This window comes from Lepisosteus oculatus, chromosome 28 (genome assembly GCF_040954835.1).
Source record: "Lepisosteus oculatus isolate fLepOcu1 chromosome 28, fLepOcu1.hap2, whole genome shotgun sequence".
Classification (NCBI taxonomy): domain Eukaryota; kingdom Metazoa; phylum Chordata; class Actinopteri; order Semionotiformes; family Lepisosteidae; genus Lepisosteus; species Lepisosteus oculatus.
In genome coordinates, this window is record NC_090723.1 from 1,616,491 (window position 1) to 1,640,855 (window position 24,365).

Here is a 24,365-nt window from a genome sequence, read left to right on the forward strand (position 1 = left end):
AATGTGCAACTGCTTCAATTGTTTTTAAAGAACCTGCATTATCAGTCCTTTTACAGAACTAGTCGGCTGACTCCTTTATTTAAATCAAATTAGAGCTAATAACCCAAGTGCATCACATGCTGTGTAAAAGAACATAAAACATCAGAGATAATGGTAAATAACATAAACAATGGAAAATTAAGCATACTGGTTTCCCACAATACTGCATAAAGTAAAGGCAAGGTCAACAGGTAAGCCAATATACAGAGCAAGGTACCACACTGCTGGGGTGATCTGGCCTGGTGCCTTCAAGCCACAATCCCGCATGTGCGATAGGCCACCTTAAAATCATCACTTTGTAAAAACCAGAAACATATGTGAGTCTTCATCGATTTAGTAAGCTGATCACTTCAATTAAATCAGGAATGAATCAACTGCAACCCTTGAGATCCTTTTATTTGAAATGACCACTAAACTATTGTGCTAGACACCTGTTTAAGTAGTTAAAACAAAATTGCTATGCTCAAGCAATAAATTTAACAAAGGCATTGGTCATCTTTATTTCTTTACTGCAAAAAATTCAAGGCAGTAACATTAGCCCTAGTGTTAGTCTAATTCCTTTGTGTGCTGTTGGGCATCTTTCTAAAAGTCTGGGTAGGATACACTTCTGACCCCATTATATAAAAGCAGATCTAAGAAACATTAGTCCTGGGCTGTTAAAGACTCAATGGGCCATGTCAGTGTAATGGTACATAAAATAGTGTCACAGACATGCCTGGCAGAGCCTGTGGAAGTCAGGAGTGTCTACATTACAACAAGGCAGAGATAAATAGCAGTGCAGCAGAAAGGGCCTGGACAATTTTGCCAATTGATGAGTCGCTCCCAGCTTCAGGGAGGTTATAACCTGGACTGTATTTCAACCCGCCAATGAAATTTTGTTTTTCTCCTCTCATCCATAAATTCAGTTGAAAGGCTTGACCATAAATTTTTGTCAGAAGTACCTGCTCCTGGCAAAGTCAATGTGGAGCTATTACTTCAATAGTCAACATGATCACAGTCACTGCCACTGCCTGTAGAACTTGACATCACCTAGCAAACTGATAACAACACATAACATTTAGCTTCTGTTGAGCTTTACAAAGGTAGCTATTTCCAGCATAAATTGTGCATCCTCTAGAAATATGCAGGGATGTGCCATTCTGTCATATCTGTTTCATCCCAGAAGGACCAGTCACAGGTGAGTCAAATATTGTAGTTGGTTCCTAGTAACTTGTGAAGATCCATGTTTGCATGTTTTCAAGAAAACAATCCACAAAGATCCAATAGATGTCCATGAGTATTAGTACTCGCAACAGTGCTGGGCTTCTCTTTTGCATTTTCATTAACAAAATCAGACAACTGATAATATTCTGCTTTTGACAATTTGGTGGAATAGTTTCAGTAACTCTGGCGCTCATGCTCAGTTTTAATCCAAAGTCCCTGGGCATCAGGGCTCATTCAGCACCTTGGACAGAGTCCCCTACTGATCACATAAACCAACTAGTATTTCTGCAGGATTTTTTTTTCCATGAAAGGGTTTCCTTGCAGAGAGACAGGCATGCGAATAACTCACAACACAAACTCCTCAGGCACGCACACACACACACGCTCATGTTTCTCGCTCTCCAGTGACTCTGTACTCACCCAGATCAAAGCTCCTCAGACATCTGTGTGCCTTCAATCCAGCCACAGATGGGCCAGCTGTGCTTGCTGACTGTCACACTGCGGAGACAGAAACACAATCATAACTCCTCTGGTGCTTTAGGGCTGGGCCATTCCAATACAGCAGGGGCTCTTCCATTCAATCTGCTAAACATTCTTAAAATTTAAAGCTAGAGCAATTTTCAATTTAATCTACATTTTAGTTTTTAATTAAGACAAACTATTTGGTTCTTTGGTCGCATTAATATTTTAAAGAGAGGAACTAAACACAAAGACTTTTTTTTAAGTGCCGTAAATAATACAATGTCAGGACTTCTGACACACCAAGTGCAACAGTTTCTGTACAGTGAGGTCACAATGTTAAAAAAAACGATATACCCTCCTTTGTGATTCCAATATGATTGTTTGGCTATGAGTTATTATAATGTCACTTGTGAAGAGATAAACTCCCTCACAGATCCTTCACTCCACATCCTTCCACAGAATAAGTATTGTACATTATAAGGAGAACAACTGGGCAGTTTTAAGATTGACTGTAAATCACGTTTGAACACAAATGATAAACACAACCGCAGAGACAAACAGACTCACTTGGTAGCACCTCCAGTCACGTTCTGCATGGGAAATGAACAAGTATTCTCACTGGTATATGCAAAGGTGTACATATATATACCATTTCACCATTGTTAAAAGACCACATACCCAGAACCTATTTTATTTCAGATTTATTAAAGCCATGGGACCTAAATACTTGCAAAAAGAAAACAGGGAATAGAGTATAACACGCTAATGAAAAACTACACAGGTTATAAAACTGTAAATCAGTTGCATTAACCTTAAGCACGCCACCCAGAGAAACACAATTAGATGTATGGACACATCCCTCCAAGAAATGATTAATACGGGCTCAGATCAATATAGCTAAGATAGCACCCTGACTTACAAAATAGGCAAAATAACCTGTAAACTCATTCATGGCTCCTTTGTTAGACTCCAGATAGTGCCAAGTGAGCAGCCAGCCATGCTCAAGACCACCATAGCCAAGACTGACGTTTTCAGGGACGGTGAGAATTACAGGCAATTCCATTCCGTCACCCCAAAGTGAGCCAGCAGCTGTACAAAGATACGTTCAGACTAGTAAAACAAAAAAGAAATAGCCTACTGCCTATGTTCCTTGGCCTTCTTTTAACACTGGATATAAGCGCTGCCTGCAGCGATCCTTCAAGCACTTTTCAGCACGGTGCAACACTAAATTACCTCCCCTGCAAATTCCTTGGAAAATAGCTGTCCGGATACTTACTTCTACCAGGTTAGTGAGCATTAATCACAGACTAGAGAGATGCAAACTGGAACAGCTGATAGTCACTTACAATGCATAATGTGGCATATCAGAAATAATAACACTAGTAGTAATAGTAATACTAATAGTAGTAGTAGTAGTCGTAGTAATAGTAACACTATTTATAATCTTCAGAAAATTATTTTAAAGAGATGTCAAATCTTAACATAGCTAGAATAATAAAAGACAGAGACACTGACTATGTTACTACAGACAGCCTTTCAGACAAGATGGTGCCCTCACCACAGTTTAAAAAAATCGGTCCTTCATGTAACAGGTAAGCAGTGGAGTGATGCCAATAGTTATGCATTTGGACGACTTGGTTTAATTCAGATCCAGGGAACTAAGAACCAAGTCTGCTCTGCATATCCCCCAAAATATTTTCAAAGTTACTAAAAAGAAAAATAGGCGACATGTTGATACGGTCATTAATATCGTTGCTTTCAACCATCAGGCTGCTGGTTCCATTACGGACCTGCAGTACTATCTGGGTGGAGTTTGCACGGTTTCCTTGTGTTCACGTGGGTTTCCTCCAGGTGCTCCGGTTTCCTACCTCAGACCAAAGGCATGCCGGTAGGTTAATCGCCTTCTGGTAAAATTGGCCCTGGAGTGAGCATATAGCTGTCTGTGTGTGTGCGTGTCTGTGTGCGCTCTGTGATGGACTGGTGTCCTGCCCAAGGTGTGCCTGCCTCGCATCCGCAGCATGCTGGGCTAGGCTCCAGCTCCCCCACAACCCTGAATTTCAAGAAGCGGGTAGAAAATGGATAAGACGGATTAAAAGGAAGATGCTGAAATCTTGAATACTATTCTTTCCAAAAACATGGAAGAGGAGAGTTTCATCCATAAGAGCAAAAGTTTAATAATATTCCTAAAAAAGTATTTTGCTCAACTTAATCACAACTGCAGTGCCAGTGGCGCTCAGTCCGTCCTGCGCTTTGATGCGCATCGATCGTCCTCGGAGCCTCCGAGGTCAGGCCAGCGAGAGAGCAGCAGGTGCTGCCTGTCCGTCTGTCAATCGCCCTACCAGCCGCGCCGACGCTCGGAGCGGAGACCCGCGTGGGAGGAGAGGCTAACAAAGCGCCCCCCTCCCCGACCCTCCCCCCCCCCCCACTCCAACAGACAAGCGGCGATGGCGTAATGAGGCCTGACACCAGGAAATGAGGACTGCCCAAAAAACCTGAGAGCTCGTAATCGGATTCAAAACGCTCAGGACTCACACACGGCTCAGCCTGCAGATTGAGCCCATCACTTCACAGCTCCCTGCCTCTCCACTCAGTGCAGTCACAGCTCCCCTCTTCGGTAGTTCACCACCGGAACAGCTCACTGCGAATACTGCACATCCTCGGACACAAGTGATATTCTGGATATTCTCGACTTCAAGAAAGAAACCTTGTTTTTCTGAAGATTGTGATCGCCCTTCTTAATGTACAGCAGTTTAAGACATCTTATATACAATAAGGAATTATAGCATGTATCTGAATGAGCATCAACAATTTGCTCAAAGCCTTTACTACTGCCGTGTACTGCTGTAACTATTTAAGATGTTGTTTCCTTGGGGTAAGAAGTGACACCTGTCCTGGCTCATTGTCATTATTAATAATCCATCCATTTTCTAAGTGAATCTTCCAATTCAGGGTCGTGGGGGGGCCGGTGTCGATCCCAGCAAGCAACAGGCACACGGACACACACTCACACCCATGGGAGAACATACAAACTCCATACAGACAGCCTGAAGGGAACTCCTAGCTCTTATTTCCAGTGCTGACATTGATATACTGTCTATGCTGATTAGGGCTGCTGATTAGGCTCATATGTGTAACATAAAAGCAAACCATTTAATTTAATCTGAAAATATGATGAAATGTCACAGCATACAACTTTATTTGCATTTCAACAAGAGCCTCAAAAAACTTATCTGTCCAGCCACAGAAATAGCGCAGAACTGTGCTGGGCTGGGCTGGGCTGGGCACGAAGGGAGCAGTGAGAAATCACTTATCTTCAATAGGCCCCTTTGGTCTAGAGTAATATCCTTGCAAATAAATGTCAAAAGGGATATCAGGAGTGTCACCCTGTCAGGGAAGCCTTTCAAAAAAACTTACTGTGTTGTGTACTTGCCTAAATTTATATCTGACTAGGTCTTTTTTTATTTTAGGATTTAGTTGAGATTACTCTACTAATCTGCCCTTTTTACTCCAGACTGCTGGGTGGGTTTTTTTTAACACTAACAGCAACGGCCCCTTGCCTAAGGCAGCAGTGTCACAGCCGGGCTTGATGAGCACTTTGGAGTTTGCAGATTCCCTGTCCTTGACTCTGTTTGGCTGCCTTGTATGTCCTGCCCTTTCAGGCCCCGGCTGCGTGGCGCTTACTCCTTCCCCGGGCCTGTCGGCGCCAACAAACACGCATCCCGGGATAAACGATCTCAGCCTTTTCTCAAGATGTGCTAATGTTCCATTCTCCACGGTTCGTTACCCCAGGAGCCACCGGGCTACGCCACTGTCCTTGCTCATCTTCCAGCGGAGTCTTTCACAGCAGGCTGCTCTCCGGGACGCTCTCCGCACAGCCCCGGAGCGGGGGATCACCAGGGCAGGCTGCTATTCCTCGTAAGCACTCGCCATTGGTCCCACTGGTCCCCCCCCCAGTCATCTCAGAAATGCCAACCGCTTGGCCTTTTATATCCCCTACTCTGGGACCACCAATTGCTTAGTCACCCCGGCAGCTGCAGTCTCACACCGAGCTACAGCAGGAGACCTGCAGCATCGCTCACACGCGCCTCCACGGAGACGTGCTGTCGAGCCCAGTGTTTCCTCTCACTCCGGGATTCCCAAACGGCTCAGGAGACGGGCATTGCCAGAGAAGGAAAAAGACTCTGCACAGCAGGCAGCACTCCGCTCCTACTCCAGCTTTGAGAGCTGGAAGTAATAAATGCATGTCATTTACAGGTAACCGGAAATATACCCGTGCAGCCATTTTCTAACTGCTTGATCTAATTCATCTAATGGGACACCAGTCCATCACAGGACAGACACACACATACCCACAGGAAAATTACCTACCCGTATGTTTTTGGATTGTAGGAGGAAACCAGTGTTCCCGGAGGAAATCCACAGGAACATACAAACTCCACACAGACTGCACCCCAGGTTTGGAACTGAACCCAGGGCCCCAGCACAGTGAGGCAGCAATGCTGACCAGACCTTCAATAAAAAGCATGTGGCTGCGACTTATACACTACAGCATGCAGTTTGCAAGATATGAAAGAACTGTAACTCTGCTGTGGACTGTGAGTAATTTCAGACTTTCACATTGGAGACACAGATCATGCCCTGTGATTGACAGCACCCCTAAGATCTCTCCTGTTCCCAACCTGAAGGAAGCCTTTAACAGAAGAGTCCATGTGGACTCAGCAGTTTATCAGCTCTTAAGAGAAGAGAAGGCTGAAGAGAATTTAAGATCAGGAATAAGGCACCTTGTTTACTATTTCTTTTTTTTCCAGATTTGCAGGAGGGGGGAGCTGGCCTGCAGTGAGAAATAAACAGGTGGACAAAGTGAAAGGGATAAAAAAAGGAAGAGATAAAAAGAGACAGAGGAAAAGACAAAATGAGAAAGGCCACAAAACAATTAAAAAGAAGCGAGAGACACAGGGGGGAAGGAAGAAAAAAGAGAGACGGGAAGATAAGAGTTAAAAGAAAAGGGATTGAAAGAAAAATGAAGTGAGATGTAGATGCCTCTGTGTGCATATTAGAGGAGGGTAAATCACCATCACCACACAGCCTGAATCAAGGCAGCACAATAACTGGCTCGCCAGGGTTACATCAAGCGCTTGACTACTCTTATAAAGAGCCACTAAACCCGGATAACTGTCACAATTAGACCACAACTGTCATCCAGGCTTGTCTGTCCTCAGAGCTGCCCACACACTCCCTGCTCACAGAGCCAGAGCCTGCGCTGGCAGTAATGAGGACTGTTTGTCTTTCACAGTGAACAGGAAGCCATTCTACAGCTGAGTCTGCTGCAATCTACAGCAGAGAGAGGCAGACAAAACCCCAAATGAACTTGGCTGCACCGCAGGAAACAAGAGATCTGATCAAGCACTGGCACCGGCTGCATCTTTCAAGTGACAAATGAAACTGCAGGAGACAATAACAAAACTAACAAACCAGCCAACATGCAAAATAAACATTAAAGGAGTGTAGTTAGGTTTGCATGAGCATCACATTGTACTCCTTTCCATTGGAAAGATGGGTGTAGCTTTCCATCTTTGTGCCAATGAACACCAGCTTTGATCATTATCTGAAACCCCTAAAATGAACTACAAATTTGAAAAACGAATTTGACTACCTAATACATGTATTTGCAGCTGATACAACCTGAAATGGATACAGACCTGCAACAAGAGTCTTATCGTTTTCCTCAGAAAACTCTAGAGTCAGCATATAGGGCTGATCCGACAGAAGTGCCACGTTCTTCAGCTGAGATATTCAGCAAATTTACATGGCAGGAAACACATGGATAACTCTGCAGTAGCAGAATTCTGCCTCTTTGTTTTTTGGCAATCTTAGTTTACATGGAAAGTGGATAAGAAAAATTAATAGTTATATTGGTATGCACATGTGGCTGAAAGAATTGAATTTCTCTCATTACAAACTGCCCTATTTCCAAAGTACTAGAAAAATTGTTTATACTCACAATGGAAATCGATGCCACATTTCTCCTTGTGCAATTCAACATGTACGACAAGGACAGCAAAATGATAGACCGGAGCAGCGCTCTTCTGTTGTCGGCACTTAGGCACAACAATACTGATAATTACATCACCACTTACTGAAGTACAATACTGATAATTACATCACCACGGTTGCTGCTTTCAGTGCATCTAGTCATACTTCAGGGGGTCACAGAAAGGAGACCAAAACCGTCCATACAGATTTCTCCAAATATTTCAGCAAAAGTATTCCAGTATTCCAGTTCTATTTGGCTCATACACAAAAAAACACAGGGCTGCATCTGCATTCTCACTCGGGTCAGAACATTCTGTCATTGAATCCCAAAGCCCAAGTTTGGCTTACAAAGGCAAACTCCCAAACCTGATTAAATGTTAATGGAGGACTTGAAGAACAGTGCAAATGTCACAATCACAAAAAACAGTCAAGCTTATAAGCTGCTGGAAACATTGCCTCCCTGTGTCACTCAGTGGAAGACTGACAGTGATTATTTCAGTCCGATACAAATGCAGTGAAGTCAATAGGACCTTCACAGTGCTGAATAATCACACGAGATTCTGCAGAATCCACTTCACACATAACAATCACCCAGCTTGGACCAACACCTATGTAGAGTGTAACAGTAAAATCGCCCGGTGCTGATGCTGCACTCCTCTGTACTTCCCACCTGCACTGATCTGGATTCTGGCTCATAGATTTGCAGGGCCTCTGGTCACAAGCCTGTTCTACACAGGCAGCTCATCCACGCACCACATAAGGGTGTGCTGAAGACAGGGATTACCGAGAGAATTCAACTACATGTGGCTCTGAGGGCGTGAGCTATAAATTAACAAGGCTGGGCCAAGGTGAGCTCCCAATATACCATCAACACCAGGATAGTGACCAGACACTAGCCCTGGCCAGAATCATCCCCTTGACACAACCTCCAGGAGTGACATGATATGCCTTCATATTATACATTCAAGTATAAACCAAGCCCAGCTGAGCTTCTGAGGTCTGACAAGACAGGGCCTGGAAGCTTTATACTATATTTACTATAATAGTCAAAGAGAAATAGTGTTAAAATTGTGTACAATTTTGTCACCATGTTGAAAAACATTGTGACACTGTGACTCTAGTGTCAGTCCAAACAAACATCTTCAGCTCAAAGGAATGTCACACACTGAAAGGCTAAAAGCTGAACACCTTTCATCTAGAATAAACACGACTACAGAGAACACGATTCAAGTATTCAAAATCATCAAAGCCACTAACACAATCAGCCCAGATAGGCCAGAAAACAGCATTTGAAGAGGGTATCGTTTTTCCTGGATGCTTTCTTATATTCATGAAAGGGCAGTGAGGTTTTGGACAGTGAGCATGAGTCCTGGCTCTTTAAGTGTTGGTGGTGGTATACACTGTGGGAATTTCTGCAATATCTTCTTTAGCTCTGGTGTGAACGCTCTGCTGTTTCTGCTGGCATAACCCAAGTCATCAATCAACTGCAAAATAAACTGAGGAACTTTTTTCTCTCGTTTCTTCCAGGAGCTAGCAGATACGTCTTCATCAGAATCCGAGAAAGCTGCAGCCACATTATACTGCGATATTTATCCCGCTGCTGGTCGATGATGCCAATTATGTCAACAAGAACAGAAAAACCATCAGGGTAATACTAAACCAGATATTCCTCGAAGGCCTAGAGCACAGATGATCGTTTAATAGTTCTGATGTAGAGACTATGGTATTGTTTAGGATTTGTTTTTTTAATCTGGAGTCACTGTAACTATACCTTGATTTACCACAATTAATGTACAACGTAAAAAACAAACAAGACTCCAGCTGCACAGTAGTAAGATACAAGTTAGATTTTACAAGCTCCAGGCTCTTGTACAAATTGTACTGATGAAACAGAATATCAATATCACTTTAACATCAAATGTCTGCACATCAACTCTGCATAATCAAACAAGTTTTAACGATCCAGCACAGAGCGCTGGCCTGTGTAAGGGAATGCAACTCGTAAAACCCGGAAAAGATTAAACTATTGAGCAATGGGAGTCTTCTCCATGAATTATAACAAAATATTAACAGGTCAGGCATCACAACACAATGAAATTAAAGGTCAATGCCCAAGTGTAATTCTAGACCACAAAATCCCTGATCGTCTCCCCATGTTTCTGAGATATTTTGGGGGGGGGAGTGGGTTCAACATGTGCTTTTGGATTTTTACAGGGAAAGTGAGGAGACCTCAACTTTACATGTTTATTAAGTACAAAATAATTGCAATGAATATCCCCATCAAGGCTAAATACTAGAAGTATACCTAATCATTACTGATTTAGTTATATATTATTGTATTGTGCCTTTTATTCCCCACATATGGTTGGCTTCAACGCTTTTCAACAAGAACAGGCCTACTACCTTATTTGGAATAAGTCCCAAATACAGAGAATCTCGGAAACAGCGACCTTTGAAAAGTGGTATTTCCTGTTTCTGTTTGCAACTCATTTGATGAAAGCTTCGGAAAACGGATCACTGGGACATCAAGCTGTTCTCGAAAAAACAGGGATTTCATTGGCCCACTGATGGAGCACTTTCCTCGAGGACGGACATCTTGGTAGATGTATTCTCTGGATCAGCTTCTGCCAATCCCTCCCTCTGGGGTAAGAGGGATGAAACGTGTGACCTTTCCATACAGAACACCACTGAAGACGGCACTGTTGCTGGTTATGTTTCCTCTTAGTATTTATTCAGATTTCCTTTTCACAAGACCTGGTTTTGAATGCTTAAAGAGAATGCTAATTGTGAGGGAGAAGCAACAGCAGAAACGGCAATATCCATTCTTATTACTAATGGGGAAGATGATGATTCATTAATAGTGCTTGACCTGACAAACCAACAATGACTCAAGTCGCTGTGCAGAGGAGATATGCTATGCACCTACAGAAGTTATTTTCCTGTTTATCGCTTTCCTGAAAGTGATGAAAAGCCACTTCCTGAACTCCATTTGCCTTTTTCTTTAAAGAATAGACATGTTCCCCTTTGTTTTTTTAAATGTAAATATCATCAATTAATATTAATAATAGAGCCGCACTGTGGCACAGTGGTCAGCGTTGCTGCTTTGCAGTGCTGGGGCCCTGTGTTCTATTCCAGACCTGGGCTGCTGTCTGTGTGGAGTTTGTATGTTCTCCCTGTTTGCATGGGTTTCCCCCCACAGTCCACAGAAACGGATGTATTTGTGATTTGATTATCCATCCGACTTGGAAGACAACCAATTGTACGACACTGGGAGGAAGTGGGGAAAATGAGGAAATGCAAGACAGAACCCTTCGACCCACCTTCAAGCGAGCCCTTTGTCTCTCACACTGCAGCCCCGGCCCAGAGGACCAGCACTGCGTGGAGGAGAGTCGTCGGTCCCACAGCAACACAAACACAGAGCTACAAGAGCCCTGAGAGGCCAGGGGAGCTGCTGGAGTCACCTTAAAACATTATTCTGGCCAAGATTACAATTTAAACATTTGGAACTGCTAATACGATACAAATGAAAGTCAATGCAGTTAGATATGCACTCTGGGTAAGAAACCATATCGTTTAAAATTGTGGGTTTTATTCTTTAAAGCTCCGACAATGCATCATTTCGAATTCCGTTTTTTCCTTTCCGCACAGTAGCTTTGTTGAATAGCTTATTTTGGCACTTCAACAAAAAGAAAAAACAAGTGGTGGTACCTGCAGCGCCACAGACTTTTCATGTTAATCCACTGCGAGAGACTGCTGCTTGTAAAAAGGCATCTGAAAGAACTAAACCTCTTCAGCTGGGAACACGGGGGGTTTGACAGGCAGAGCACCTGGTGAGCTGGAGAAACTCCCGCTGCACAGGCTGGCCTGAACATGAGGAAACCAGAACAACAGCTGATCAGAGTGTGTGGCAACACAAGCATTGGACTTTTCCGAGCTGGCTGATGAAATCATGAGCCGACAGGTGTTATTTCAGGTTGTTTAATAAGGACTCGCTGAGTGCTGGATGGAGCGAAAGCTCTTCAGAGGGTAGCTGGGTCCTGCAGGTAACCTGAAGGCCACCGTTTAAAGCTCGAGCTTGGACGTTCGCCTAGCAGCGGTGCAGAACAGACAGGGCTGGGAGTAGACCGGCCAGACACTGTAGAGCTCCCAACACGTTGAATGACGAATGGCTCCGCAGGTGGACATTGTGGAGGTGTAAGTTTACATGCCTCAAACTCGAGCGTGAAAGCGACAACTGCCGATTCCAAACATGGCAGATATAGCATATAATTAAAACAATCATCCACGCTTGGGCTGCTTGCTGAGGCGCGCTCAGCTGAGCAGAGCTGACTTTCGCTGACCCCACGTCTACGATCCCTGCTGATTACACCACCGCCTGCATCCTGTAGCTGGACACCCAGGATAACGGCGCCAAGGGGACAGACCCCACACCTCAGTGAGAAGGGCAGCAGCTGCTGCCTCGGTCTTGGCCGGGGCCGTGCAGGGCAGGGCAGGCTGACGCTTCCAACGCCGAAGGCCAATCCCTGCTGTCCGCCTCACGAGAGGGACTCATGAAAGGGGGAAATTAACTGCCTGTCAGTTGCTCTTACAGCCATTACAGGAATCTGGCTTCATACAGCTATTTGTCAAATAAGCAATTTGCATCCATGGCTAAACCATTACATTATATAGCATTATGGTGCTCACAGTCATCTATTTTTATACCCATTTTCTACAACTACAGAGCAATACAACAAAGGCTATTAAAGGAAGAAACCGTAGCTCTAAACCTGAAAGACCAAAAACCCGAGATGTTAATACAATTTCAACACACCCAACAGATACGACACTAATCCTATCCAATTACCTGGACACACAGGAGTGTTTTGTATTCTAACACTGTAGTCCACCAACACCCAATGTAAAGGTGCCCCACAAGGAAATTATGTTGCAAAAGCCATGCTCCAGACATTGAGTGGGGAAGGACCACTCAAACACTCAGCAAACATTCCCAGCCAACTTAACCTCAGCTGCAGGATTCCCTGTTTAACCTGACATGACAGCAATTTTAAGCACTAATTCTAAGGGTTGACTTAGCTTTGTTTTTGGAATCCCCATGTTAAACTGTGTCTACAAGAGCAGCCTGCTGAGGTCCCAGCTGCAGATTACCCTTTCCCAAAGAGCAATTCTGCTCCTGCAAGCCTGCAGGGTGCTCCGTTTTAATTCCTCACGATCAATGAATGAGGGAACACATAACTGTCCACTCAGTCAGAATGAAGCAGATACATGCCGAGAGACAGCCTGCAACAGCAGAGGTGCTTCTGGGACTGTGGCTTTCACGCAACAGCTCGCCTTTGTTTTCTTGTCTGAATACTACGGAACGATAGCAAGTAACTCCGATGGCTATTATAGACTTTGGCGATCCCTGGAAAAAGTTTAATGCAATACAAACCATATATACAGATGGCAAACATGCATTCTATAAGCATCACTTGGGACTCTAGGAAATCATAACTCTACTATTCCACCACTGCAAAGAAGGAAACCAGCTTAAAAAAGTCAATATATAAAAATTATGTAGGAAAGCAAATCAAAAATACACAATACATTTCTTGTTCCTCACTTATAACACTGTAAACAATCCTGGCTATGCTATGAAATACTCGTGAATTCACTCATTTCTAAACACAGAGAGTAAATGTTCGACTGAAACTTTGGTAGTTTACAAACAAGTCAGGCATGCCAAATGGCTTCCTTTCGTTTTATTTGTTTTAACTGAACGTATTTAGTCTTGAACAGAGGAGGTCACAGGCTCACAAAATCTTGAAAGATACTGACGAAGTCAACCCAAGAGGTTACTGACCAGCAGCACAAGAACACAAAGGGACAACTGGCAGGACCAGGTCGGAGGAAGCATATTTTATTTTTACTGAGAACAGGACACATTTATTTGTACAGAGTGTCAAGAAAAAGCTGCAAAGTCATGTTGCTAAAGTTAATTTCCTTCAAGAAAATGGCTGGATGGGATCTTCAAATCATGCCACTGGCAAAGGATGGACTGGAGAATGGTCTGTAACCGTTTAATACTCTATAAGCTTCTAAAGGAGTTGGAGACTCTGCAGTCAGATGGATGCTTATAGACTGATAAACTCTTTAACATTCTTGAAGAGGAAGAAAACTCTTTCACTCACCAGGATCTGAATCAAGGAAATAAGAGTGAGGTTTCCACCAGCTGGACCTCATCCACCTCGAACCCACCTTCTCTTCGTGAGATAACGCCCCTCCAATCTGAGCAAAGAGATACTGCACTCTGCTGGACAGCCAGGCGATTCTGATCGCTCTAGTCCTGACAGAACAGAACTAAGAGGGGCTGCTCTCTGATTGTGAGACAAACCAATTGGTTTCTGGTGAGAAAAGGGAGTCAGGAGCCTTTCATGACTGCTACACTTCCCTCTGTCTCCACAAGCCGTTTATTTTTTGTCAAGAAAAAACAAGCCAGGGCCAAAATGGCAGGGAGAAGGGAGTTATTGTTTTGTCACTGAAATGAAAAAACCCTTATGCCCTAAATGTTAAACCACAGAGGCCCCCAACACAATTCAACTCACAAGCTTGCCAAAGAGGAAGAAAAACATCTAAAAAAACAGCACTCAATTACAGGAGGAGACTGACTTGTTTCTTATAGACCAGCATAAGAAAGGAGGGAATGACTATTCCAGAGCTATGTCATGAGCGCGATGCAAGCGCCTTCTCGTTCACAGGGATTTTAATAAGATGTTTAATGTTTCAGTGCTGCCGCTGTGATCATTCAAATTACCAACGCATTCTGCATCCATCCGTGAATCACTGCGACTTCCTCGATACTGATAATGAAGTTGGTTGGAAAAACGTGTGCGGAATTTGCATCCGCTTGAGGAAACACAGTAAAGGAGCTGCCCACCTACAGGAAAAACTGCTCATTCCTTCGCCTTTTTCCTAACCCTCAGCACAAATGAAAACACCCATTTCTCAACCACCCCTAATCACGCACCAGAGCCTGCAGTTTCAACCCCACCTGCTCATAGACTGCACTGTTTTCCTCTTTCTTATCCACCCTGATAGAGTTTCATGCAAAATGCTCCTCTGCCTCTCGGGCTTTGGGTTTTCCCAAGCAGAATTATACACTAGAGCAATAAAATAGATGAGTTATCATCCCAAAGCCAGCACAGCCAGAACTGCAGATAATATTTAAGTGCAAGAAACCTCAAATATGAGTAGTTCATTACTGCATGAAGTCTCAAGATCATTCACAACACCAGCACGCCTTCATCTAGTTTCCCTCACAGTAGAGCCTGTATTATAAGGCAAGAACATTGGATTATTGTCTGCAATATTACTCCTGTAAACTGCTGTTTTATACTGTTAAAAAAGGCTTTCAATAACTAAAAACTAGGTTTTTCATACTACTATACTACATGCATGCAGCTTTTCACCAGGTAAATACAATCAAGTGCACCAGCGTCAAGATATGGATAAAGGCTTAAAACGCATCACCTCTGCTCCAGCTTGCAATATCTAATGCCTGAGTGTGCAGCAATCCGGAACCAGCCCTTCCTCAACCTGCAGCTCTCAGCAGCAGTTTGCTTGACGGAGGTTCTCCAGACTTTTACAGGTTTACAAGTCCCTCAAACTTCCAACCAAGACAATACTTTGCCCACACAGCATGGAATATAAAACACGCACAGGAACATAACGTAGATATTAACACTTTAATCCCATGATTAATTATTCATCTCTGATATTATATATTCAGCTACCAAAAAGGCAGGCAATGCTGAAGTTCACATCAGGGTCCAGAGACAATCCTAATAAACACTTTTACACTGCAATGGGGAAAATGACTTGGCCAGAAGAGAGATGTATTAATGCTTTATAATGCATTAAAAAGCACACTGAGCATTAGAGAGATACGAAACTAATGCCAGCTCTGATGCATGGCCATTGCAGAGGGAGCTTACATGATTCATGGGTTTATGAGTATACCATCCAGATCCTGACTTCACCCTGGAGAGTCAGCGACTGTATCCTACACTGATCAGACACAGCAGCCCAATGTCTCACTCAAAGAGTGGAGATCAAAGGCCTGACAGATCATTTAATGGGAGATTGAATCACTTCAGTTTTGAGCGAAAGAGCTAACTGCGGAGCTTTGATAGTAGGGTGAAAGCTAAATGCATATGTTTAAACATATAAAAACAACCCGTTTAAGTGTTTATGATACGTGCCACCCATCATATAGTGGGAAAAAACTGTGCCATCCTGCATGAAGAGGTTTTTGGGCATTGAGTGTTGACTGCTGAAACAATATCAGGGATAGGCCAACTGAGATTAAGAAGAGACTGAACTGCAGAAAGTGCATGCTCTAATTTTCCAGTGTATATACGAGTTGTTAGGCGATTCTAATTATGCAATCTAGTGAAAATGACAACTGTAATTAAAAACGTGCTCGTGGCGCTTTTGGGCTGCTAGGCGCTAACCTGAAAACAAGAGCATCCTTGAAGAATTCCTCCTCTCATCTGCCAGGTGAAAAAGCTCCTTTCATTCCTTCCCACAGAGGACTGGGGAATCAATGCAAAGCCTAAACAGCTGCTCTTCAGCTTTATGTGATAACCGCCTCTCTCAAGTTATCCCACTAACCTCCGCCCAGAAAAACACCACCTCGACAATCAAACCCCGATTTCATGCAGCTCTTCTGCACCTTGGTGTACTTCGAGACTAAAACATCTCCTACTCTATCCCACACCAAGTGCTAAAATGTTCAAAATTACATGGGAACACAGAGAGCTCCCATCACCTAGAGAACCCAGGGACTTGGAAATGAAAATGAGATATTTGCCGAAAACAATACCAACTCTACGCCCATGTGTGTTTTCTCCAATCCAACTGCTCAAGGCCTGGGCTGCGTTCCACAAGCAGAGAGCTTTTACACAGCACTGTGAGACAGAAACGAGTTTTCATGCGGCGACATTATTTCACAGCACTTTCAAGCACTGGTGATAAAAATAAAAAATGACAACAAAATAACGTCAAATCTGAGCAAATGTAGGGGGGCAAAGTGCTCAGCATTGCTGCCTCACAGAGCTGGGATCCTGGGATCAGCTCTGGACCTGGGGTGCTGTCTGCATGGATTTTGAACATTTTTCCCATGTTCTCAGGTGTTTCCTCCTGGTGCTCCAGTTTCCTCCAACAGTCTAAAGACATACTGGCAGGGTAATTGGCTTGTGAGAAAACTGCCGTGAGAGTGTGTCCCTGCCCCGCGATGGACAAGAGTCCCATCCAGGGTGTCCCCTGTCCTGCACCCTGAACTGGATAGAGCAGTTAGAAGGTGGTTTCATGAACAATCTAAGAGATAAGAAGCATTATGCTTATGTCTTTTAGGTGTCATCAAAGTAAGCTTATTGGACTTGCCACGTCACATGTCACGTAGACACACCCAGTCAGACATGCTAACCACTGTGCCACAGCCAAATGAACTATCGAGTAAATCTGCAGTCCACCAACACCAAAAAAACACAAAGGGAAACAGTACCTTTTATTAAGGTTAAGAGATCAGTGTCTTTATTTCTTTATTCTAAGACAGTCAAAGATGACACGCTCAGCTTTGCCTCTTGTCTTAGTCTATTTGTACACAAACACAATTTCTCATGCATGGACATCAGTATACACAGAGCAATAATTTATATTCATATTTCTCCATTTCAACTGATCAACCTTGGCAGCTACTAAAGACAGCTAGATGAGCAGAACTTTGAATAATTGTGCCCTGTTCCCCTTTCTAGGAAGCAATTTCGGTTTGTTACATCATGGCACCTTTCCACCAATTAAGCATATCCTACAGAGGTCTTCATGCAGGTCAGTTCACTGTAGGCTGTTTGCCTCGACTGGCAGTGACATGTACAGTACAGCTGCCTCCACCTGCTTCACGCTTTGAGGATTACAACAGACAGACAGCAGGGAGAAGGGGGGCATGGCGGCTGAAAGAGGAGAGTGCTTTATAACGAGTGATGAGCCCAAACTTTTCTGAAGGCAAGCTGGATAGGAAAGCCAGCTAGAGGTGAGAAGCTAGAAAGAGTTTAAGGTAAGAAATTCATTAAGGAGAAGAAATGCATAGCCTTTAAAGTGTGCACACGCAAACATTACTGCATGTTTCCTGGTCTCTATGGGCACAAGAATTAAAGCAATGCAAGATAAGAGAAGCCAGTAACCTTCACCACTGAGGATGATACAAAGGCAATTAATAGGCCCACGTTAATGCAAAAATAAAGGCATGCCATCAGCCAGCAGCGGCGCATTTAGGCGTAGGAGGCTAGCCCATGCATGGCACATATCGCCGGGGCCCACAAACACAAACAGCTGCACTGAGGTGAACGTGCAAACAGGACAGGAAAATACTTTGACATTAACATTAGGGCAACAGGGTGAAGGACACCTGCAACCACATCAGTAGTTTGCATGACTTGTGCCTGTAAAGGCCTTCTTAGCTCTTAGCTCGTGAACGATTGACTACAGATTATTCTACAGTTTGATTTATGACTAACTGTTTATCCTTATTCTACTTTTCAGTCTACTGGCAAACAAGCTTGAGCGTCTGCATAGAAAGGCCTCAGTTCTAAATGAGCCGCAAAGACAAGGGGATACTAAATGAGCCCAAAGCAGGACATTCATTTTTATTCTTCATAAAGGTGAGTTTCACCTTTCTAAGCTAATCATATCACTACAGAGACTGTCCAAAAGTTCAGACTGTGTTTCATAAACCACATACATTGTCCCCCTTGTTTCATGTTGCTGTAGAACACATTCACAGCTTTTCGTCTTATGTTATGGACCTTTACAGCAGACACCAGCTACAAGAGGTTAACTTTAAATAGAAGTATTTGAGACAGAATATCCTGATGAGGAGTCTTTTTGAATATTCACAAGTGCTGCCCTTTGGTGTGACTTATCCTCCTCTCCAAGCACATTTCTGAGCACTCATCTGGGTAAGAAAAAGCCTTAGCCTAGAACATTGTGGTAGACATCCCTGGAGCTGTTGAGGTTGATCATCTCCAACCTTAGACCTTAAGACTGTTCCCCGACTTGACCCATGGCGATCTGCTACTGAGTGTTTTCCCTCTCTATTCATTCTCTTTTAATACTCTGTGGAAATCAAGGTGACTTCTACAAGTATGCATACAAGTTCACTATGAAAAAAACAGATGACAAAGAACATTAAAGCACTAAATCTGGGGGTTACATTTGTCTCTCAAATTGTACCTAATTTATCTCCAGTTTAAAATCTGCCTGATTCTAGAGCAGAGAATGGTTTGTAATTAATTGTAAAACACAGGTCTATTATGTTCTTTACTCCTCCAGTCCCTGTCAGAATGCAACTCTATGAAAGCCAATGGAATCGATGAAACACCTGGACCAAACGCATCTGTGTGAAATGCCTACACTTCTTCAAAATTTTCAGATTAACATTCCCCAAAATAATGACTGATATTAATATTCTGAGCAGCCAACAATCGCAAATAAATACCACGATCCAGGAAGATGCTAACAGATTCTCCTGACGATAAGCCCACTAGAGTCCCTGGCAAACCTTACTGTGCCTTCAGTTGGGATGTGTCGTCTGCATGTTAAACTTAATCTGAGAGCTACTTCATAATGGTGACAACTGATTTACCGGCATGGATGCGGCTGCTTTTGCTGCTTGTCACATTGCCTAACTCAGCATATATCTCTTGTGCAGGTTCACTTGCAGGAAGTGTGATAATGCAGATGATCTAAACCACATACAGCACAGATCTCCAACTACTGTGCCACACGGGTGCAGGCATCCCTCCTCATCTCCTTTCATCCAATTCAAACTCTGAGAAATCTGCCGAGAAGTAAGTTAGAAGGGCAAATAAAAATGTACCATAAAATGTACTTATTAAAAAATGAAATGCATTTGTATTTTTATTATATACTGAGGGGCTTTTTGATTACAGTCCCTGACATTTGCCGTACAAAGTGTCGTCAACAGTTTAAAATAATAGATTTAATTAAAATCCCCAAAACATTAAAAAGACACCTACCACTAAGCCAGAACTGAGAATCCCTGCTTTAAAGTGATCAGCTTCCACAGACAGAGAGAGACTAATCTTATTTCCATCATTTAAGCAGGTAATGTGCTCAATTAACCAATGAAGAGATCGTTTAGAATAAAAATCTCAACACCCTGCAGCCATCCAGAACCACAGCCGGCAAAGCCCCAGATTGAATGGAACAAACAGTGCTGCGGTGCTTAACAGCTTGTACCACTTCCACATCCTTCCCAAACGAAGAGCAAGGCTGACCCACGGTCCTGCTGGCAGGTGACTCCCCAGGATCAAAGCCACAGACACTTTCCCTTAAGCTATTTCTTGGGTTTGAGTGAGTTGCACGAAGAAACCAAACCAAAGAGTACTCCCCCCTTCGGTGCGAAAGGTTTTATTTTGCAAGAACGAATGGTGATGGCTACCTGGGGCTTAGAACAGTAAACCCTCCAGCCTCTCTCCCCTGACATCTACCACCCAAACCATTCTAACAACAGACTCCTGCAATAGCAAGGGGCTCGTTCGTGAAGAGCCGCTGTGCCTTACAGCACAGAAACCGTTCCAAACGTGAGCCTCTCTCTTCGGTTCGGCTCGCACTGGAGAACTGAGCTGCAGTGAGAGCAAGCCAACCCAGGTGCCAGGCTGCAAAAAACCCTCAAGCCCAGAACTTAAGTACTGTTTTCCTATCTGACTTCCATGTGCACACCCTATAACTCCAGAAACACCTAAGAGGAAAACTGAGCTTAGCCTCGTGCAGCCTAATGAGGCCAGCCATCATTTTTTTTTTCTTAGCAGCACACAGTATGTTTTTAATTGAACTTTAACAACATTCCTTTTTCTCTGTAATGAGAGACAGCTGCTCACGGGCCTCTGCTTGCACAGTGTGGTACTCGCCTCGGCTTCCAGAGTCCTTCAGTAACTCGATTTCTACAAGGCGGAGGGAGGGAGGGGGGAGGAGGGAGGCACTCACCCCCAGCAGCACCCTGCTGGAAGAACAGCTTGACTACCACCTGGTCACTGCTTTTTTCACAGGCAAACAAAACTCCAAATACAAGCGTCTGACCTTCAGCTTAAGTATCTTTTGGTCCGACAGCACCATTTAGTGTTGCTGCTGCCCGGCCTACTGAAAGCGTTCCTCTGCTGATGAGCTGGTTGTAGTTACAAATTGTCGCTGCTGATTTGCAGAGGGTGTGTACCCCCATTTCCGAGGGATTGCACCACACCCGCCCCCTCACTGTAGGAGCCAAGACGACATCCTGGGCAACCGGAAAGCAAGGAGGTCTTGTCAAAGCAAAACTGGGACAGCACACGTGTAGTACTGTGGACATCAGTGGTTTAGTATAAGCCATACGTGGTGCTCTGCAAATCAGGTCTCTCCTTCCATCAGGCTGAAGAAGGAACAAGCTGGAATCTTTGAAAGGCAACAATGCACAAAACTGTCCCTGTTAGTTGAACCCCTCAAACAGGCTCAGAAAACCCCCAGTTTCCAATACACACCTCTCTAAAACACAAAAAGAAGGCATCTGTAAGAAAGTAACCCCCAACTACTTTATTTTCTTATAAACTATAGGTAATCATCGTTATTCTCAATAATATATCAAATATGGTTTTCTTTGAAGTTGAAGATTTGGACAATGTAACAATGTGTTATTAGTTATTGCTGACTGAATCACACACAATAGTCTGTGTAGAAACAGCATTATGAAATTCATATCAGACTGATCCGTTACAATAATTCTCAGTGAATTAATTTTGCTGTCATTGCAGCTGTTGACAGATTTGCTCTTGTTTCGATAGAAATAAAAGTCTCTCCTGCTTAGTTTCTGTAAATGGGCACCAATCTCAGACAGAATGGCTAAAAGAGCAGCCCCAAATAAGGGACAGCTGAGACCAGGTACAGCAGGAAAAAAAGCTGCCAACATACAGGAACAGGGGGTTAAGAGGTATCATACATGGATTAACAGAATAAAAGTAAACAAGTATAACCCTCCATCAACAGTATAACAATAATATCATTCGTATGCATTCATCTTGAAAAGACTATCAGGGATTTTTAACTCCACAGCCCAGATAGACTTGTGTGCTTCTTTAAACAAACTAACGGATTTAAGAAAATAATCAATTGGGTGATTAAGAGAAGCATGGCAACAAAGAGACCGTCACCTCTGAGAACCCAATCAAGCCTGCTGAGACACCTGGATTGGCCAAAGCTCTTCTTACACACTGCTCGCCACCCACAGTGAAATCCCATTGCCCATACCCGATTTACATGTATAGTTAGTTAGAAATTAAAGACCTTGGTTTTCTCCGAGGCAAACTCTTAAATGCCCATCAGTGGGTCAGTGCTCCATCAGAGCCATGGCTGCTGTCCCCAGTATTGAAGAAAGGGGGTTGGAATGATGGGGGTTTAATTTAAGCTAAAAATCATATCTTACTGCAGTATTCTGGTAATGCTAGGTGAGGCACCTGACCTGGAATTTAAAGTCAACCTGCACTACCCTGAAGAGCTGTATTGAGCCCTGCATTTACTGGTGTGGGAAGTGAGACTTGCATATACTTCACTTGCACTGGGACAAAATGTGTTCAGAGAAAACAGAAAGGTCCATATCAGCCTAGCTCCACAAGCACCAAAGAAAAAGGTCTGAAATCTACTAACCTCTCTGTTCTCGTGTTATACTTTCACACATGCTCATATTAGTGTTTCCTTTGAGTTCTGAGAGAGAGAGATGCAATTGTTTCAGCTTACCTAACATTAGAATGTAGGTAAAAAAACAATTGCGCAAAATAAATTCCTACCCTGTGCACTTCCCAGCCGTTCAAGAAGCCTGGAGCTCTTTTAACAGATTAGGTGTTCGTCACGGACAGTTATTTTAACTTCAGGAAACACAGCTTTAAAATACGTAACTAACAAGAAACAAATAAAAACTCAAGAGATACACACTACTGCAAAGATAAGGGAAGGTACTGTGGTGAAAAAAACAATAAAAAACAAACAAGAGAAAACTTGAAACATATCATCCCTAATGGCTATGAGAACACAGGCACTGGGTCTCTTAAAAGACATTGTGAACTTAATTACCACTGCCAGACTCTCACTTAAAGCAAGGATGGCTCAAGGGTTGTATGCTTCAGATGTCTACCACAAACCCAAATTAATAAACAGCATTCAACAGCTAAGCAAGCGCTCTAGATATTACATTTAAGATTTAAGGTATGATCTCCCAACCTGGGAAGACCGTTGGCTGTCAAAGCATAGGCCACAAAAATTAATATGAAACAGTACTCCAAACCACAACAGCTAAGCAAACAGACTGGATATTAAACTTCAAGATTTAGCGGGTGGGTGAAATGGATTCTCTTAGTTGCAACAGCAGAAACCAAGTGATATGCTTAACCCCCCAGTCAGCAGCAGTATTTGACACTGGGAGCTGGCACCGACAGGTTGAAATATGTGTCAGAGCCTGTGCTGGTCCACGATGAAGCTCAGTAAGGAGAGACAACAAAGGAAATAAAGATGAGATCTCACCTACATCACACCTGCTCTACCCTAAGAGCAGGAAAATAACCCATTCTGCCGAATATAACTGTAAACTTAAACATTAGAACTGATGTATCCTCCTTTCTCACTTGTGTTGGGGAAACCCCCAATTCATCTAACCTGAAATGAATGGAGGCCTCTCCCCACTGTGATTAACTGTAAGTCGTCTTAGGTAACAGCACCATGAATAATATATGCAGATGAAGTCACCACTGCACAGGACACTGACCTGCAACATAACATACATGCCCTCCAGGCCTCCTGATTCATTTACTGTTATTCAGTAGCAGAAGAGAGACTGTTCCCACTGATTCACTGACTAAAGCAGTTACTGTGCACACAGACAGGCATGCATCCTCCTTAATCAGGAGTCATCACAACACTGACCTGCCGAATTCAAGTATTCAAAATTTCTGCACTGGTACTGAAGTTCTTCTTCTGGGTCAGCAGTGAAACATGGGCCAGAGGACAAGTGGAAACTCCGGGAAAGACCCCTCATGAACAACAGGAGGTACGTCTTTGCACAAAAGGCTTTGGGAATCTAGAGCTGACCATGCAGCCAGACTGGAGAATTTAATACCCTGGCAACCACGAAGAAACAACCACTACAAGTCACATGAGGAACAGCAACAGAAAAAGATAAAAACACTTTCTGACTTTCAAATGAGGTGTGATATTCCGGGTGGTATACAACATCAGAGCCACATACAAGCACAGTGTAGTAATAAGGAAAAACTCCATTAAACACTATGAGAGCTGTGTATAACTGCATTAACATTTCAGCAGATCTCATACTTCTTTTTACTTTTATAATTTCTACTGTGTGTGTACCTGAAACTCGTGATTTCCTCCTGGCACTTTTAAGCTCCAAATTAATGGTTTACTGTACATCAAACAATAAAAACCATCATCTAAAGCTCAAAATGTAAATGACAGTAATCACTTTAATACTTGCATGATTATTTCTGTAAAACAGAACAACTATTTCAGCACATTTTAAACTAACAGTAACGAGA

General features: G+C 43.3%; 1 protein-coding gene across 7 annotated transcripts in view; it reads right to left on the reverse strand.

Annotated features, from left to right (window-relative positions):
- The window catches only part of spop (speckle type BTB/POZ protein), a 124,601-nt gene that overhangs the window by 87,475 nt on the left and 12,761 nt on the right, over positions 1 to 24,365 (reverse strand). For all 7 annotated transcript variants that reach the window (XM_015361959.2, XM_015361954.2, XM_015361957.2 and 4 more), the window contains exon 2: positions 1,663 to 1,740. The gene's annotated coding sequence lies outside the window, so the exon portion shown is untranslated. The remainder of the gene's footprint in view (positions 1 to 1,662; positions 1,741 to 24,365) is intronic.